The 20329-nt window shown below is 42.5% G+C and overlaps 1 protein-coding gene across 7 annotated transcripts in view; it reads left to right on the top strand.

The window, feature by feature from the left end:
* Positions 1-3379: 3379 nt before the first annotated feature.
* Positions 3380-20329, top strand: part of PKNOX2 (PBX/knotted 1 homeobox 2) — a 395914-nt gene continuing 378964 nt past the window's right edge. For 4 of the 7 annotated variants that reach the window (XM_066606642.1, XM_066606645.1, XM_066606644.1 and 1 more), the window contains exon 1: positions 3388-3457. The gene's annotated coding sequence lies outside the window, so the exon portion shown is untranslated. Of the gene's footprint in view, positions 3458-20329 lie in introns of all 7 variants that reach the window. The other 3 variants (XM_066606646.1, XM_066606640.1, XM_066606643.1) reach the window with 3 other exon arrangements.

Raw genomic sequence — 20329 nt, 5'->3', positions numbered from 1 at the left:
GAAATAGTAGTTCTGGAGCACCACAACGAGTGTCACAATGCACAGCGTCTCTAAAATCCATCGCTGGCGACATTCTGTGGAATGTACCGGCAGATTTTGATGCTCCAATATCGATGAAGACAGTTTTTGTAAGGTTGGCTGTGGCAGGTTTGCAGTCAAGTCATCCATCGTGAAAACTACTTGCAGTGGTATCATTTTAGATACTCATTCAGCTCGTTAACATTAAGTCATAGTTTGGGGTGCCATCAGCATTAACAGCCGATCACCTCTAGTAAGCATCAGGGGTACAATGACAGCACAACATCATGTTGATGAGATGCCGCAGCCTGTCGCACTACCATATCTTCAGGGTGTACTCGACACCATTTTCCAGCAGGATAACATACGGCCTCACACTGCACATTTATTTCATATGAGTCGCATTATTTCTGGCCATTAGATAACTCGTACATGAATTTTTTCACCAGTTTTCCAGTCTTTAGGCACCCTCTTTGTCAGTTTTCCCTGAGTTAGTGAGTGGAGGCTACCTGCTACAATGTCTCCCATACATAGTACACAGAGAAGATCCTGCACTCCTCTATCTCTGTAACACCCTCAGAAGCAGCAACAGTTTGGAGGACATTATACAACAATACTGACCAGTATAGCTGTAAGTCCAACATTGGGGTGAAACACTTACTATGTTAGGGTGTGCTTCCCAGGATCTGTTGTTCTTTATGGGTTTCCAGCAGCACAGCCCCACAGGTGGGGGTTGATTGAGCTGGTTGGGTGTGGATATCTCCAGCCAGCCAATCCCCAGCCCATATATACCAGCTCCTCCTGCTAGAGGCTGCTAGGCCTTCCTCTGTTTATTCAGTGGAACAGTGTCCTGTTCCTGCATGTCTCTGCAGGTAGGATGTGTGGTGTGAACAGTCCTGTTCAGGGTGCATGGTGTTCTGTGTTTATGAAAATTCCTGGTGTGTTGGTGTGAGCTGCGTTCAGTCCTGCTGTGTTTCGTTTGTCATCTAGGTTGGTCCCTAATTTTGAGCATGGGGCCATCCCTGTCAAGGCAATCGCCCTGCATGCAGGCAGGTTTCAAGTGGAAGTTGTCTCATTAGAGTAAGGACCCACAAGACAATGAGGATCCTTGACACGCGCTCGCGGGCTTAATCCTGGCCAAAATAATAATAATATTATATCTAATAATATAATAATAATATCTCCTACATTCTATAGTTATTCCATCTGGCTATGTGTGCAGGTATGCAGGTAAGTGTTTTGAGTATTTGTTAGTCATGATTTATGCTTGTTTCTTAGTTATATTTGCTGTTTCCGAGTTCCGCTGGAGTTTCGCCAGTTTGTGAGTGTGCATGACGTAACATACTAGGGCCTTCAATAGCCTTTTCTCTCTGTGTATATCTACCTTTCTCACTCGCCACGTTCTTCTTTCTGCCCCCTTCATGGGTATCTATGGGCAGCATGTAACATGAGCCCTCAGTGAGCTGATCAATCTCCAGGTGAATTTTATTAGTATTTCAGAGTGAATGATCAATTTAGGAGCAGGACAAATGTCTCATAGTTGAAGAAAAAAGCATTTTGTCCTCATACTATTATAAAGTTTCTTCTATATACTAGTACTATTGATTTATGCAAAGTTTGCTGAAAGACACTGCTTACTTAAGTAGAGACTAGAATTTTTTTGGAAAGTTATTTCAGAGAACTTGAGTCTCAGAGTATGAAAACCAGATGTGGGAATAACTACCAATGTCCTTATTACAGCACCAGCCAGTAGATTTGAGTTGATTTTTTTCCGTTCTGGAGTTTTATACCATCTTTTGACAACTTTGCAGTTCATTTCTTGCTTTCCAGAATATGTTACCCGTGTGCGTAAATTAATATTCATTTTATTACCTTATTTGTAAATTTTCTACCTTATTCGGATTTCCCATTTTGCTATGAAGGAGGGTGTGTCTTGAGGTGGGGCTTTTCATCGGCATCTTTTGTAGCGGCAGGTGGAGGATGTGGTTCTGTTCCTGGACTTTAATTGCTTCCTTGACAATTACATATTCTACATTCCTATGAGACTTTTCACGCAGGACGGAATATTCTGCAACGGCGTCACGGGATATGTCCTACTGCGTAATACTTAGTACCAAAATCCACGCTACTAATGTTCTCAAACGTGACTCGCATCACACAGCATATGAACACCCCGACCGTGTGCTCTGTGATGTGTGGGACACCGCATATTTGTATGTACTACTCTTGTAAGAGAATTGCGTGAAAATAGATCATGCTGCAATAAAAAAAAAAAAAGACTGATGCGAAAAATGCGGCCATGTAAATAGATACATCGCTTTACATTAGCTTCATGTTACGATCTGAAACATATGGACCAAATATGGGATTAACCCTTTGCAATCCAATTTTGGATTCTGGGTTTCCTAGGGGGCTTTCTCTTTCTGCCATTATACAATGGTGCCATCTGCTGGCTAGAGCCAGTACTGCGGTATGGGACATGCTGGAGAGGCCCCCCCGACAACAGAGCAGCCAGTAATCTACAGTAAGAATACCCTGCCGGACGTCTTCCGACATTGGAGCTGTATAGCCTTCAATCAGAATGTCTTTAGACGTCAGACATTGGATTGGAAAGGGTTAAAATACACAATGGGGTCCTATTGTAAGTTCGGATTTGCAGGTGTTTAACACTGTAACTGCTGACTTCAATTATATATCTGATGAAGACATGGCATTGAGACAGATTAACCAACACATGTCTGGGAGTCTATGAGAGCTATAGAGACACCCCAATCTATTAGACTGCGGCTATGCCATGCATTAAAAGTAGCAGCTTGCAACAGTATGACGTATCCATGACATTTATGGGGGCGTACATAAGCTTCAGCTATTTTATAACCATATGTCTACGTGATTCGAAGGGGGAAGAGTCATCTCATGAAATACTCTATATTACAGAATACGGATCCGTAGGACTGTTGAAATTTTGCAACAGACTTGCAAACAGTTCAGCTCATGTTTTCTGAAAGTTTCTGGGGCAATATCCAAAGGACGGTTCAATGAAATAGCGGATTCTCCATTCCGACCAAATTCTCAGTGTGAATTTCTTTTCCGTCAAAGTCCACTCTTGCAAATTTAAGGACGGTGCGACCGAAGCGATATTTCGCCGTAGTTCCCCAACAAATGAAAGAATTGCTCCTTGTAGATCGGAGAAGATATCTGGAGTCATTTTTTCAGCTGTCACAACAAAGTAGTGGAATGTCGGGTGAGCGATGAGATCCGTGGACGTCCACTAGATGGCGCAAATAATCTAACAATAAATAGGCACCATGTAAAGCCAAAAGCAAAAGAAGTAAGGGGGCGTGTGCTCGGACCCCCCTCCAGTGACGTCACAGCCTTTGCTGGGAAGTATAGGCTGTGCTGTCACGCCAGTGTCAGTCTGATGAAGATTGGCACTCAGGTAAGCTGTCATTCATTCTCAATGTCAGGAGCTGCTTTCCAGGCTGCGGGCTGCTGCCGTCGCTGTTGTTGCTTGCAGCCTCTGTGTGTGTGTGTGCGCTCTCATTGCAGCGTGTGCCTCTCCCTCTCTGGTTTTTTTTTTTTTTTTTTTTTTTTACAGTCCCATAGCCGGAGCTTTTCATACAGACAGGGCACAGGAGGAGGAGGCGGCAACACAGGGCAACCCTAATACAATCACTCCTCAACGCCCGGATCTAGGCGAACGCGGATTTCACACCCGAGCCGACACATAGGAATGTATTTCTGTATACATATGGATACATATTTGCACACATATCTACACACTTGCAGATTATATTGCTACATTGATGCACCGTACATATTTTTCGACACATTTGGAGAAATATGCAAATACACTACACACATATACAACGTGCATACTTGACATATTATAGATATATAAATATATATATCTGCAAGGGCAAATATTTTAATTTGCATCCGTGCTCCGTCCACAAGCTCATTTATTTTAATATCTGTTTTTAATGCACATAATGAACATTTTTTAAAGTTTTTTTTTACGTTATGATGAACAATTTTTCATGTTTTTTCATCAGCGGGCAGTATTTTTCAGATGCCTCTGTTCATTTTTTATGGGACTTAGTACCTTCTTAGTAATGGAGAGGCTGCACTACTACTATAGTATATGGTGATTTGATGTGTCTGTCTGTGTGTTGGGGCTTATTCTTGTCTTTCTTCGGATGGATCTTCAAGTGATGGTGCAGAATAGCCGTAAGAATTGTGGATGGATGTGAATATCTCTTTTGAGTTGAACTGCGCACATCCTTACTCACGGTGGGCTGAAGTGCTCGTTATTGGGCTTTGTGTTACTACTATTAATAAACCAATTTCGGATTCTATTAAGTCTGCGATGAGGTGTGTGAGGTCTTGAATTATTCAGAGTGTGATGTTTGCATCTCTGGATTTGCATAGATCTTCATTCTTGTGTAGAACGGATTATCTAGAAATGGATGTTCCCCTAGATTTGGGGGACTCTCTGCTTCTGACTTGAGACTCTTCTGATGTATTTCGCTTCTTTTTATTCTCTCGCCTTCAAGCTGGACTTTATTCCAGTATTTTGAGTGAAGGCTTTTTTTTTTTTACTCATTGTTTTGAGAGTCCGAACCGTCTCCAACTTTAGGCATTTGGGATCCTGTCATGTTGTTTTAATTAAGTCTGACTAATCCCATACTGAGCGGTTTCAACTTTCCTACTTAAATGTGTTCTCAGACACTGCAACTGGTTTTTCTTTCTTTTTCTTCACATACGATTTATTGAGTTGATTTATTGCAAATGTGCCATGTAAATAATATTTAAAGGACACGCTGTATTTCCTTGTGTACCGCAGTTGTATTTATAGACTTACGGACCGAGGAGGTGCCATTAGTTTAGAATCACTGAATAAAGCGCCGTCGCATCCCCTGATGTTCTCAAATTAATTGATGACCGTATTGATTCTTCAGGGGTCAGGCTTAGCTTCCAATATGAAATTGATTCTAATGATCGAGCACTGGGGTCGGCATCGTCCTGTTCATTCTAGAAAAGTGAAAGTGACAGTTTGCAATTTTTTTTTTAGCCAACTTTTTAGGCTTATGTAACAATAACCCCTAATGATAATAAAAGAGTGCGGCGTCAAGCAGCAGAGCAGTGAAGTTGAGGCCTCTGCCCTCCGTTTGTTGTCTGCACTGGGCTGTGAGCAATAAATTATTACCGGTAGTAAAGCTTTCTTCGCAGAACCCACCGAGCGCCAATAACAGCCATTTTTTTGCTATATAGAGGTTTTAATTTGTGACAATACACAGAGTAAATGGCATTCATTTGCATTCTACAGATGGGTAGCGTGGTAATCATTTTTCCCGAGGATTTTAATTGTAGCAATTAAGAGGGAAGGAAACAGTGTTGTGTAGCTGCGGACTTGGTTACATCTGCTGGATGTGTGTTGGGGGGTTGGGTTGTGGAGATCTGGATGGTTCTGTTCTGGTATGGGATATTGTGTTACCTTCTTTTGCTCTTGAGGCCGATATAACGTGTGAGCTGGGGTGGGGGTGGGGGGGTAGAAAAAACTTTTTGAAAACTTTTTCCTTGTTGATCAGTTTACACTTGGGCTTTGGGCACTTTGTCTAAGCCTACATGGGTGGCATTTTGTAGGATTACCGTGCCACTGATACATCAATGAGGCTAATGGGTTGGAATAATACATTATACAAAGTAGCCTTACGTGTCATTGAGTGTAGCTGCAGTATTGAGCTTCATGACACAACACATCCTAGGGAAGTGAAATACAAAGTGCATAAAAGCGGCAAGATTTAGCATAGTCGGTGCAGTAATGTGTGTAGAATTATTAACCAGTCAGTACATGATGAGGTATTAGGGTATTAGGGTAGGGGTCTTAAATTCTGCATTTTTTTTTTTACAACTAGTGAATAATAAAGGCAGTAGATAAGTTTTGTGAAATGTCAGAAATGGAAAACTATCCTACATTATTGTTGCTGTTGAATCCTTTGTTCCCATCCACCTTGAAGTGTAAAGTTATGGGTCCTATGCGTCGCTGGGAAGGGGTCGTACGCATCTGATGGGATCTGCAGAACCCCAAATCTAAGCAGATGGGGGTCTTGTAGCGGCTGTGATATGTGAGAAGCTCGAAAAAAGCTGTGCTCTGCAACTTGTAGCTCTCCAGCTGTTTTGAGATTGGAAGTTTCAGCATGTTCCAAAGACTGCCGGGGCATGCTGGGACTTATAGTTTTACAACAGCTGGAGAGCCACAGATCATTGCTTTAACTATCAGAGGTCATAGTTTCTGATTTTTTTTACTTTTCATATAGTTTCTCCTAGAAATATAGCAGGTAGCGGTATTGACATTAATGAAATAATGTTATAAAATTGGAATGCAACAAGCGTCTAAATCCAACTAGATGATAAAATGTCCAAAAATTAATAAAAGGTTCAAAAATATATTAAAACAATTCACATATCCTGTTATGTTACATGGAATAATACACTATATGACTACAATAGACAAGGGCAAGCTGTGGCCTTCCATTTATTGAGGACCTACAAGGCCCGGCCTTCCATACCAGGTAGGAGAGACGCAAAGTGCTTTAATAGTGCGGTTAGTCAGATTACTGACTTTTAAAGTATGAAGGCTACACAGCAAAATACAATGAGGGTAAAAGACAATAAGCATTCGAAGGTATGCAATTAATCAGTAATTCTTCTAGCAATGTAACATGCAGAATATAAGGGGTTTGGTAGATCTGTTCCATTATGCCTCAGGAAGGACCCTGAAGAGGTCCGAAAGCTCGCTAAAACATCATATTTTTATCTAAGCCATTAAAATGTATCATATCTACAAAATTACTTGGTTTCTCTTACTGAGAACAATCACATTATGCAGAATATATTAATATATAAAGTATTGCATTAGTACTATTGAACATGCTTGTGAAACACAATGGGAGAAACTTATTACATAGGCACCGGCAACAAATTACAGCCCATGGCACAATTGCAACTTTTTGCTCTTTTACGCTTCTTAAAAGTTTGCAAGAAAAGTGGGCAGGACCAAAAAAAGTACTTTTATTTATGCCTGAAATTATAGCGCAAACCTACGCCATTGATTTACATTGATTGACAGACAATAAGTACGCCAAAATTATTAAGAGGTGTGCGTCCTTTAAGAAAATTGGCGCACCTTCCTCCAACATATTGTGATATAGACATCCATATGCAACGCCAGGCTAAGTAAATCTCCCTTAGTGTTTGGAGCTGGTATCATAATTCCAGATCTAAGACCTTTACATAAATCCATTTGATACATATTGTATTTTTTATCGTTTTTAACATAAGTCGTAGCACTTATTGCCGACCGACCGTTTCAGTTTAGTTGCGATTACTGCAAACCCTGAAATCTATTAATTATAACTATTAATGTAAAAACATGTCCGAGGGGCTGTAAAGTGACATTGCCCAGCCGGACCTCCTTGTGTCACACTAACTAATTACATAATGCGAAAGTGACTCAAAAGTTTTGAAATCACGACATTCAAAAAAAGTGAAGTAAATACATAAATAAGATCATTTGTATCTGTGCCTGTAATATAGTTGTTAGGTTATTTGTTATTTATGCTTTCCATCAGAAATCATGGACATTAAGAAAAAAAAATACAGGTAGCTGTACGTGAGCGACAGCAAAAAACATTCTACATTCCTATTACGGATGGAAATGATTGTTGGCGGCGTGGCGCACAAGGGGTTACAGGCCATTATTCTTTCCTCTGGGCATGCTATTTCTTTTTGTGTAATCCTTGCTCTATTTCCAGGGCTCGGATAGTCTAGCATCTTAGAAACGAGAGGAATGAGAGCAGTGATCTCGTCTCCGGGGTGCAGTTCCTGCCGTATAGAGGCACAATATGACCGACTATTCAGCTGCCGTGGGCAATCAAATCTAAACCAGCACAAATCATTAAACCAAAGCTAAAGCTTATTACACCGGTTTACCTGTCACCCCCCCCCCCCCCATCCTGTACAGTTATGTACTCAATTATTGGGGTATTTAGTAGGTAACTCGACAAGAATGTAGTTCTGGTATTAGATTGGAGTATTGGGGAATTTACAGGGTTCATTATGAAATTACTTCCTACATAGAAGATTTCCGTCATCTGAGTATAAACCAGAAAGAAAGATAAATTAATTGTACGATCAGCCGTAGTAGAACTGTATGAAGACAGATGTAGAGGCAGCTGCGAGGAGAAGTTTCTGAACTACATTTAAAGGGGTTGTCCGACTTTGGAAAAAAATTTTAACAGCTGGCCATGCCATAAAATAACAAAAGAAGCCATACTCACCTGTCTTCTCCCCCACTAAACACTGAAAAGGCTCTGGGGCTGTACTGACGGTAGACGTCAGGTGACCGCTGCAGCCAATTAGAGGCGGCAGTATCACCATTCCAGACTCCTGGCATCATGGCACCCAGGAGGTAAGTGCTGATGCCAGGAGAATGGGTGGTGGCGGTGTGGCCTCTGATTGGCTGCAGCGGTCACCTGTCTTCTGCTGTCTGTATGGAGATGTTTGATTTGTTTTGTTATTTTATCCCATGGCCAGCCTATCAAAAAGTCGGACAACGCCTTAAAAGAAGAAGTTGACTGGAGCCAATATGTATTCATCGGGGTCTAGGAAGCAGAGGTTTGGGCTCCTGTGTGCTGGGCCTTCATCGGTCATGTGAAAGTAAACAAAAGTCTTCACCCCCTGATTAGCAAAGTGACTGCAAAACCGGTCAAATGAGTCAATAAATTACTTTTTTTTAACCCTATAGAACCACTATTTTGTGAGTTAGGTAAATGAATCCCCTGGTAATTACCTGCCTCCCTCCATATTATTAGGACCTCACATACAGGAGTCCACATCTCAGCTTCCAGGACCCCTATGAAAGTAAGGTGAAGAGTGGGGATTTGCATTATTGTGCTGAGAGCTGTGACCACTATCCAAAGCTTCAGGCTGTCATTTGCATAAAGTGCTCAAGGCCCCCTATCAATGGAGGCGATGCTGAATGATTATTGCACCTCCATGACAAATTTGCTTTATGGGCATACATTAAAAAAAATATCTGAACTGTTATTATTATATGACTAAGCTATAGGAAAATCATGTCAGGGGCATCATATTGGATCAATGGTTAGCTCTGTTGCCTTGTAGCTCTGGGGTTCTGGGTTCAAGCTTGACCAAGGACATCTGCATGGAGATTGTATGTTCCTCTCGTGTTTGCATGGGTTTCCTCCAAGAATCAAAAAGCATATTAAAAGAGTTGTGCCAGAATAAACGTGTCCCCTCTTCTCATTACTATGGGGATGCTACTACAGTCACCCTGATGAAATAGCCAAGCGTTACAGCTCGGCTACCTCCGTCAGTCCCATTGGAAATAAATGGAGCTGCACCGCACTTGCGCAACCGGTGCTCCGTTCAATTTCCTCCTCACTGCAGTAAATCCGCAGTGAGGTGGATGGAGTGCATGGGACCCTCATTCTCAGGATCGGTGGGGGTGAAATCACCATCAATCTTCAAGTTATAGGGGATAACTTGTAATTCTGGTATAACCTCTTTAATAGGCAAATTTAGATTGGGAGCCCCAATGGGGACAAACCACTATACCAAGTGATGCACAACGCTTCAAATGAAAGTTTTCTCCTAAAATACGATCAGATGTGAGCAGAGAAGGAAGTTTTCTTGTCCTAATCAAAATATTGTGTTGATGTGTAATCTTGGAAGTTTCGCTTGAACGACCGCAGCATCTGAATGGGAATGGGATGATGACTCTGACCTGACCGCTCTAAAATACATAGTTTGTTCTGCTTGAGGAAGGCTGGCTGTATACATTAAGGAATCGCTGACTGAATGATGGGAATCGGGGTGGGTATAATCCATGGAAATTATCCATAACTGACCTAACAACCTCCTTCCCCCAACATGAGCAGATGTTCCAGTGAAGCCGGAAGACCTCCATATGAAACGTGTGTATGAGGGGTTGGATGGTTTTCGATTTACCGCAACTACCAGGATTTATAGTTCTGCTGAGGATTGGATGGAAAGTACATTTACCGAAAGGTTCAAAAGTTGTCTCGTCCGCTCACAGATGATTTGTTTCAATAGAATTTGGGTACATCTTCATGGTTTCATTGATGGTTTCCGTTCTTGATCATTCGTGAACACAAGTGTCTTCGAATACAAAAGGAGATGTCTTCAGATCTATACCAGTCACCACAAAGGACTGTATAGCTAGATCCTGGGTTGTAGGATGCTCCCATGCTATAAATTTTGCAACAATGCGTAAGAAGAGTAGTAATTGTGTTGAACTATCGATCGGAATGTGCATTCATTGTGGTCCAAGTATTTAGAAATCATTTTTAACCCATGATAACAACCTTTTGTCCCCTGTGAGCCACATTCAATCTTGAGTGATGGTCCGAAAACCACATTAAACTCAAAAAAAGAGGAGATATATTAGATATATGTGGTGCAGAGTGTTAAGGCAGCAGAAATGCAGTCCTAAGCTCTGGCTCACGACCTGAAGGTTGTCAGGTCAATCCTCGCTTGGTTCAGGTAGCCGGCTCAAGATTGACTTAGCCTTCCATCCTTCCGAGGTCGGTAAAATGAGTACCCAGCTTGGTGGGGGCAATAAATAAATGACTTCAAAGCACTGCGGAATAAGTTGGTGCTATACAAATAACAAGGTTTTTTATTTTAAGTAATGAATTTGTAAATATTTGCTGTTCGAAATTTGACATTGCTTGTATGCCACCCAAATTGGCATTGTGTGGTAGATAGTATATAATCTGCCAATGAATATGGTCATGACTCGGCACACCTTTAGCGCCTCATGGGGTCTCGAGCCACGTTTTGCTACCAAGCCATTGGTTGAAGTCCACTGTCTTACGGCTCCTTCACACGGACATATTTGCGCACGCAATGAATAGAACATATTGGTTTCAATGGGTTCGTTCACATGCACGTGTTTTGCGTGTACATTTTCGTACATGTAAAAAAAGATAGAGCATGTTCTATCTTTCTGCGTATTTGCACACGAAAGGTCCACATAGAAGTCAATGGGTGGCGGTGGTGGTGGGGTTAATGCACGTGCATGAAAAACTGTGTAATTGCTCTGGAAAAAGAACGCCTCTGGAACAAATTAGCCATTTCAATTAGTGCGTTTGTTTGCCGCGCAAATGAGCATGCCCAGTGAGAAGAGAGATTAAAGTAAAATATGCCAATACGCGCGCAAAAAAATGCGCAATTGTGCTTACGCTCGTGTGAAGCTGGCCTTATAGTATTATGGACTACAAGAACTATCCTTCTGATTGGTTGGGTCAATGATAAAGATCAGGTGATGTAAAAGGTGTGCTGCTACCTACCGGTATTATAAAAGTACCAATTGTAAGGCTGGTTACCGATATTCTCACCAGGGTTACTTTATTTTTCACTGATGTAGCACTGATAGGTAGAAAGGCTGATACAACGTAGAAGACACAGCAATGGAGATGGTTTCTATTCGGAAGATGCCCCCCCTCTGTTAGGGAATAATGGCTCGGTACTGTCTATTAGACAAAGCAGCGATAGTTTGGAGATACTTTTATTCTTTAACGGCCTTTTAGGTGGAACGATAATTGCTCAAAAAATCGTTAGAATAAGCGAAGGTGAACAATAACCAATTAGTCTATACACATGCCAGCGATCGAATGATAATAGTTGACTTTTCATTCATCATTCCTTTTATGCAGCATTAAAATCCTCGTCGGCTCGTTCGCTTATCGTTCGGTTTAAACAGCGCTTGTTCAGTCGTTCTCATTGACTTATACAGCGCATGTGAAAGGCTGAACAATTTCTTGTTTGAATGAGCCGACGATGTATCTGCCTGTCTAAACAGGCTGGAAAAGATGGAACTCTGACGTCATCGCTTGTTCAAACCATAATCGCTCGGTGTAAGCAGACCGTTACAGAGATATTGGCATTCTTATGTTTTGCTATTGTGTCCATTTTTACAAATGTGACAACAGGAAGTGCAGCCATATTGATTGTCACCTTGGAATTAACTTCTGAGAAATTGATGGCAAATTGATACTGGTAATAAAAGCAAAGACTTGGTGACAAAGGTAATTATTACAAGCCAATATTCTTATTCAGCATTTTACTGTATAATCAACTTTTGTTAGAAGGGTCCTATGGTGATAAGTAGAGATGAGCAAGTATATTCGGTAAGGCACATTACTCGAGCGAGTAGTGCCTTAGCCGAGTATCTCCCTGCTCGTCTCTAAAGATTCGGGGGCCGGAGCGGGTGACAGGTGGGTTGCGGCGGGGAGCTGGGGGGAGAGAGAGATCTCCCCTCCGTTCCTCCCCGCTCTCCCCGCCCCCGCCGGCCGAATCTTTAGAGATGAGTGGGGAGATACTCGGCTAAGGCACTACTCGCTCGAGTAATGTGCCTTAGCGAGTATACTCGCTCATCTCTAGCGACAAGCTGAACCCAGAGTGCTGGGTACTACTGCCGGAACCAGAAGCAATTAGCTGTAAGTGGGAGAAACCTGCAGCGAGTGTTTATTTTCCCTGCAGTGCCCCCGCAGGAGAAATCAAGCATTACACAAATTGAGTTCAGTGAACTGTGTATTGAATGGATTTGGCGGGTTCTTCAGAATGTATTTGAAGTTCCCTGACTTGGGCTACTTTTAGAAGGAACGATTATCAATCACAAAATCGTTCAAATGCGCGAATGTGAATGATGATCGTTCGGTCTAAATGTGAGCCACCGACTGAACGATATTCGCTCATTTTATTGTTCACTTTAACATCAATCGTTCGGTCCTTGTCAGTCACTTATACAGCGAATGTGAACGACTGAATGATTCTGAACGATTTCTCATTTCCATAAGCCAATGATGTATCTGCCTGTCTATACGGAGCGCATGATGACGTCATTTCTCGTTAAAACAACAAATCATCTAAAAGGGCTCTTATCTGTAAGATGATTAATCTACAATGAAGAAAGAACCCAAATACAACAGATCAATAAGATATACGAATGTAGCTAACAGCTAAGATATACCGATGTACCTATTAAGCCATTCAAAAGCTATTGTTCTCTTAACTCAACAAGGCCATTGAAAAGCAATTAAAAGGACAAATTAATTGTAGTAGAGGAAGTTCTGCTGCATCTGTACACATTACAATAGAAGAAATTGTCAAAAGCTGTAAAACAATTGAATGAGAAACATTCTAAATAATAATAAAGAAATATCAGCCTCTTCATTGAAGGTCATATTTCAATGAAGTCTTTAAAGTCTCAGTGTGTCTCCTGAATCATATGTCTAGAGAAGTTGGGCTGGCCTATCGCTGGAGTCGCTTCATTCCAGTTGTCTAATGGAACAAATGGCTTTAAATCAACTATCTGACACACGATTGATATACAGCATGTAACACAGAAGTATAGGAAGCTGTTGCTCCACCTAGTAGTCGCCCCACAGTACAGATTCATCATTGCTGCTGCCATCGTCTAGTCTGCAGATATATAGTTCATTCCCAATATATAGTTATTCCAGTCTCAAGCACACAGTCTAGTATATTATATATGCATTCATAATACAGGGGCCATAGAGTGTTAGGGGTCCATATTATCTCCTTACATACTAGACAGATATACAAACAAGCGTATTTCGCACATATATATAATATGCAGCGCGCTCTATTTTCCTGCGCATGGAAAGAGCGCACATTAAACTAATTATACTAATTGGGAGCATAGTTGCATGCGCAAAACATACAGTAAAACATTCACATGCAAATACGTAACGCCCATTGCACAAAAACGTGGCGCATGTAACTGCGCTTACACCAGGCCTTAAAGGCGCTTTTACACTCGCTCACAATTTGCCAATAATTGCCAGTCTGAACCTGCAAGTCCGGGTGCAGCCTGACAATTAAAGAGCTATTCCAAGCATTTCCAACTGGTGCCCTAGCCTCTTGACGTCCTGCCCTGCCCACAAAGAGCAGTAGTGCCACGATATGCCAATAGAAGCGTGGCGCTCCCAGTGATGTTAATAGGAGTGAAGCCGACACTCACTTTCTACCCTGACCACTGATGGCGACTTGTGACCTGCGGCACTGACAGCAGGCTGGATGATCAGCTGATGTACGGGATCCCGAGCAGCAGGTTCCCATCAATCAACTACTGATGACCTATCTAGAGGATAGGTGATCAGCTTAAAATGCCCAAAATACCACTTTAAAGAGGTATTTCAGAGACATAATGTTTTTTCAAGTCCACACGAATGTGAGCCAAAAACACGGGTTAGGGGAAACTGACCCTGTGGTGCAGGGAAGATGACAAGGACCTACCTACTAAGCGGGGCGATCGCCTCAATAGTGGCGGCCCAACGCTGGAACCTCAGCCCTGCTCTCCCTGAAAGGATGACACTCGCAACCAGGTGGAACTGACACACTAAATGCATAAACTCACTTACCACACAACCTCGCACACTAAAGCAGATGGTAAAGATGAATATAAAAGCAAGGGATTAGATCTTACATTGGCCACTAAACCTTAGCTGCAAGGCCCCCGACAAGGCTCCTCGTGTCTTGCAGTCACTACTCTAGCAAGACACTAAACAGGCAGCACAGGACACCAAACACCCAGCAAGCTGCAAGCTGACCAGGCACTACTCACACAGCAAGCTGACCAGACACTACTCATACAGCAGACAAGACTGAGGAAATACAGCTTCCTCATTGCAGAGGGGCTGGGGGATATATCTACACCCAGACCCAGGGAATTGGCTGACCTGAACAACCATACCCAGCCAGCTCAATTAACCCTCACCTGTGCAGCACAACCTAACAGTTCTTCCATCTACTGGATAGGTGAAAACTGATAAATTGGTGGAGTCTGACTGCTGCGATCCTCATCGATCCCCAAAACGGGGTCCGGTTTATGTCCAAGGGAACGGAGCAGAGGTCAGGCAGGCACACTGCTTCTCTAATTCAGTGCCGATTGTGTGAACTCTAATTAATAGCGCTCGAGTAATACCAGTAGCACCCTAACTTTTGAGTTTAATGGCTCCATCAATAGCGATACAGTTACACTTCATTCTAATGGGTGAATTAGTGAAGTTGTCGGCAGTCAGAACAGGTAAAACATTCTTACAGTAGAAAGTTCACAATGTGCTTTGCTACGATTTCCAGTCTGCATTTTTGTTTGGAAACCAGAGTTCAGGAGTTACAAAAACGTGAATGAAAGTGAATGAAAGTGTTACAACTCTCACTGAGATGTTTTTCTGCGCAGCGAGAACCAACATTACTACAAACCGCAGACGCCATTTTTCATAGAAGCAGTTTTAGGAACATTTTTCCAAAACGTAACAACAATCTTGACCGCTACATTGTGCCAGCAGTCAGTTTTTCCGAGGAGCTGCACCAAAATGCATAATATGAACCTAGCTGAGCACTTAGACGATTAGGACTTAAACAGACAAGCGTATATCACAGCACGCTCGCTCCTGCGCAATTTTATGCACAGTGAACGAGTGACTTTGGGTGCGTGCCTGGCAGGCACTGCTCATTCACAGGGGCAGGAGCATCGCCCCGCCCTGATTTAAATCACTAATTAGCCTAATGCGGTGCAGGTGATCACAGATACGCTCAGCGTTTGTAGATGTGCGTGTTTTCACACCTCCCATAGACTTCTATGGGGCTCTTTGGTGCATAATTACATGCAAGCTAGAGGAAGTCCTACAGCGGATGCAAAAAAGAAGAAGTGAGAATGAGCCTATCGAAATCAATGGGTTCTATTCTCAGCATTTTGCGGGCGGGATTTTCCCGCTCGCAAAATCACAGTAAAACATGCTTGTCTGTTAAAGCCCTTACCTGGACTAGTGCACTACAACAAACTGTGAGAGCGGGACTAGAACAGGTTAATCAACCTCTGCGTATAAGGGCTTATTCAGACGACAGTATGCGCCATTGTGCATGCTTCAGCGCAACGCATTAGCACCACGAACAAGGTAGATTTGCATTCATTTCTGCACACAGTACTGTGCTTTTTGCGCACGCAGAGCTTGTTCACACGCATGAAACACACCTGTGCCAACTGGGGCAGAACTAATTCGCACGAGCGTTTTTACGTGGCTATTTTGCCGCAACCATGTGAAGCATTGGATTCCAATACTTTCATTCAAATGGGCGGTTTTCGAGCACATGAAAAAAATTGCGCCATTGAAACATCAAATCGCCAACCGTTTTCAGTCGCGGATTTTTCACGCTGCGTCAAAAGATAGGTCCAGACTAGAGATGAGCGAGCATACTGGCTAAGGGCAATTACTTGAGTGAGCATTGCCCTTAGCGAGTACCTGCCCACTCGGAAGAAAAGATTCGGCTGCCGGCGGGGGGGCGGGGAGCGGCGGGGGAGAGCAGGGGGGAACGGAGGGGAGATCTCCCCCCCACTCCCTCCTGTAATTGCCCTTAGCGAGTATGCTCGCTCATCTCTAGTCCTGACCTATCCTTTTGCTGAAAACCACTGGAGGATTCCATAGAGTCCTATGGGAACTGAAACAAAAGGGAAGGGGAAGGAGTTTACCTGCGGCCGGCGCTCGGGAAAGAAGACAGCTGGCTCTATTAAAGCATTAAAGGATTTTAGCCGACCGACGGAATTCCGCGCTGCAGTGTGAATGGACAAGAAAACACTCATTAATCTTGGGACTCGATCGCGCCTATTATTCAGCGTTGCGTTTTTCAAGCCGCGATGCAGCCAGCCTATAATCTCAGCGCCTGTGCGAACGACGCAGCCAAATCCGCATCTGCAGAATTCAACAGCAAGATCCGCAAGTCTAACTGCGCATTTTGATGCAGGCAGGTTTTAAGCCATTTTCAATTCTGCATAAAAATCCAGATTAGTGGTGCGGAATTTGGCGCGTTGTGCGGTCTACTCCGTCCCGTGTGAAAGGTCCCTAGCGCATCCCTCCCCACTCCGATTAATCATAGACTGTGTATACAGATCTGCTCATATTTCTGTATAGGGGGGAAGTGGAAACAAATTCGGAACGTATTTATCGCTTTGCTTTATTTCATTAAGTTTTCAGTTGTTTCTGAAACGATCGTCTTGTGTGCCCGGGCCGCGGCTCTCACCACATGTCAAACATTTTAAGCTGCGGTTACACAGAAACAGCTCAGTGCTCGGCCAAGATGTGTTTCATTAGCTTCAGCAGACTCCCGTGCGCTCGCTAGCGTTATATATTGCAGGGAAGCACTGAGTAAATCTATGCTGAAATGCAAATTATAGTGTTTTTTATGAAGGAAATTAAGCGGTGTTTTCAGCTCCAGTTGCCTTTCAGAGGCCAGCTGTAATAATTTAGAGTTTTATTTTCGTGGCCGGCGCGGGGTTACGCATTTTTCTCAGATTAACTGCACCGTCTGCACTGCTATTAACATTGACAAGTTTATGCTTTAACGGTTTTACTTGAAAAAGGTAAATAATGGCAGCGGTAATGAATCTGAAAGGCCGCTGAAAGAGCTTGATCTCGTAACCTTGTGGTATCGCCGCCACGGAAACATTGTAACAACTTATTTATTTGTTTGGTTGTTTAAACTTCGCCATCTGTAACCCGTCAATAAAATATCAATGAGATGCTTTTCTCTGTGTGCTATTGATTTGCGATCCTTATTTCGGCGGGTCTCGTACGTCCTTCCAGCAGGAGCCTGGGGAAGCTCAGATCACACCGAGGGCAATATTAAGTGGGCAACAAACACGGTGAAAGCGGCGCTTACAGTATTGAGGGTCACATTAGCGCCGCTGCTGGAGTCCCTACATGTGTAATGACACACTCAATATCTTATTACTTTAACTTAAACTTTGAAATTTAGTTACAAACTTTTACGTGAAGAAAGGAATTATGGGAGAATACTTTTAGGTCGATTTACTATGGAAGAAAACGGTAGACTTAAATCGGAAGAGTAGGCACAATTTTGCAACTTTTGCTTTGACTGTAAATCTATCGTTTTAGCCCTACAGTTCTGCCTGCAAATCGGACACAAGATAAGTAAAGCTTCTTCACCCACCAAAACTGCTTGTTCTATGTTGGTTTTTGCACCCTTCACTCACACAACTCTGTGCTAGGTACTGCATCCCCATTACGGACCAGTAGATAATCGGCAGGGGTCTACTGCTCGGCATCCATGCCAATCAGCTGATTTCCCAGCACTGCTGTCACTATAAATATAGGAAGTAGATTATGCTGTCAGTAGTGCAGTGGCCCAGGTTGGTATTGCAGGCACAGCTCCTGTAACTCAATGCAATGCCAACACAGCATGACAGATAGTGCATTCTGCGTCTTGCATTGTCCGCACTCACAGCGGTGATTGATCCTTGGCAACATACCCCCATCGATCATCTGTTGATGACCTACCCTGATGATAGGTCATCAAATAAAAAAACTAATAAAGATCACAATATTTCTGAACAGCACCTGTAAGTTTTTATTATAAGGCCTCATCTCTTCTATGTACGCGATTGCGAGGCAGCTATGGTAAAGAAATCTTGGTTATTTTGATATAAAGCGTTCCTATAGGTTTGCAGGCCTGCAGGGAATTTACTGCCATCTGAATGTGAATATATGCATAGACAATAGGCTGCTGGCATGGATACCATAGAAGCCTTTATCAGATATGTTCCTCCTGTACAAGGAGTGATTCCTATAATAACAATATATTATGTAGTTGCTAGGCATGCAATTCTTTTCAAAGAAAACTTACACTTTAACCCCTTGACTCTAAAGGGTATACATGTACGCCTTTCAGCGGCAGGGTTTGTATGGTGCAGGAATGGGAGCCGAGCCCACGCCATACACGGTGGGTGCCAGGAGTCTTTGATAGCTGACACTCACCACAACAGCTGTGATCAGCGTTCACACTGATCGCAGCTCTTATCACTTTAAATGCCGCTGCCAATTCTGACTTTTAAATGCCGTAATCTGAGTTTGCAGGTCCCGATGCCCCCTCCCTCCGTGAAGAGATTACAAGGTGCTGTTCGGTTGTCATGCAGCCCAGTGCCTTCTGAGGGATCCCAATGCAGCTATGTAATTTCTGCCTATTAAGACGGGCTTGTGGTTTGTCTTAATACAATGCCGGCAGAAATACCATACACTGCTATACTGAAGTGGTATAAGTGATCAAAAATTTACAAGTTCAATTCCCCAGGGGACAAAAAAAAAAAAAAGGAAAAATAAGTGGGAAAAAAAGTTTTTGGTTATTGTAAAAAATAAAGGATACTAAAAATTCCATCCCCATCCTTTTCCCCTATTTATAATAAAAAAATAATATAACATGTTTGGTACCACCGTGCCTGTAAAAGCTTGCTCTATCAAAATAATACATAATTTATGTCACATGGTGAATGTCGTAAAAAAAAAAAAAAAAAAAACACAAGAATTATGCTTTTTTTGGTCACTCTGTCTACAAGAAATATTTTAATAATAAGTGATAGAAAAGTCACATGTACTCCAATGTAGCACCAATAGAAACCACCAATCGTTCCACAAAACACAAGCCCTCATACAAGCCATAGACGGAAAAATGAAAAAGTGATGGCGGCCAGAATATGGGGACAGGAAAAAAAATGTAAACCTATTTTTAAAAAGTAGTACAGCAAAAAATACATAAAGTTGATACTGTTACAATCGAACTGACCCATACAACGAAGTTGGCATGTCATTTGTTTTCTGCAGTCTGTACGCCTTTAAAACAATACCCCGCATAGATGGCTAAATAGTTTTTGTTTCACATTTCACTCCAGTACATTAAATTGTACAACTCGTCCTGCAGAAAACAAGAGCTTAGACATCGATGGAAAAATAAAAGTTATGATTTTTTGAAAGCGGGAAGAAGAAACCAAAAATAAAAAAAGGGGGGTTAAAGAAACCCTCCAGGAAAGTGATGCATTGCGTTATACCCAGTGCAAGCCCTGAGAGGGCAGAGTATGGCTCGAGAATGTAAAGAATATCCAAAATACAAGTCATAGACTTTCCCTGCAGGCCCTGCGCTAGACATTACACAGCGCATACATGTCCACTAGCGGAATGTTCCTTTAAATCTAAGAATAAGTAGAAAATGTACTTCCCTGAATGGACAATAGATGCCTACAATGCGTTCCCTCACTACTCCTTGCTAATCATTCGAATAGCCATGTTAATGGCGATGTATTTAGCCTCTATAATATCCGCGTCGGGTGGTGTTGCGTTACATAAGTACGTCATCCTGACCTTGGCATTCCAAGTTTCCTGGGCCAAAGAAA

Source organism: Eleutherodactylus coqui, chromosome 6 (genome assembly GCF_035609145.1).
Source record: "Eleutherodactylus coqui strain aEleCoq1 chromosome 6, aEleCoq1.hap1, whole genome shotgun sequence".
NCBI classification, from domain to species: Eukaryota; Metazoa; Chordata; class Amphibia; order Anura; family Eleutherodactylidae; genus Eleutherodactylus; species Eleutherodactylus coqui.
This window is presented reverse-complemented; position numbering and strand designations above follow the sequence as displayed.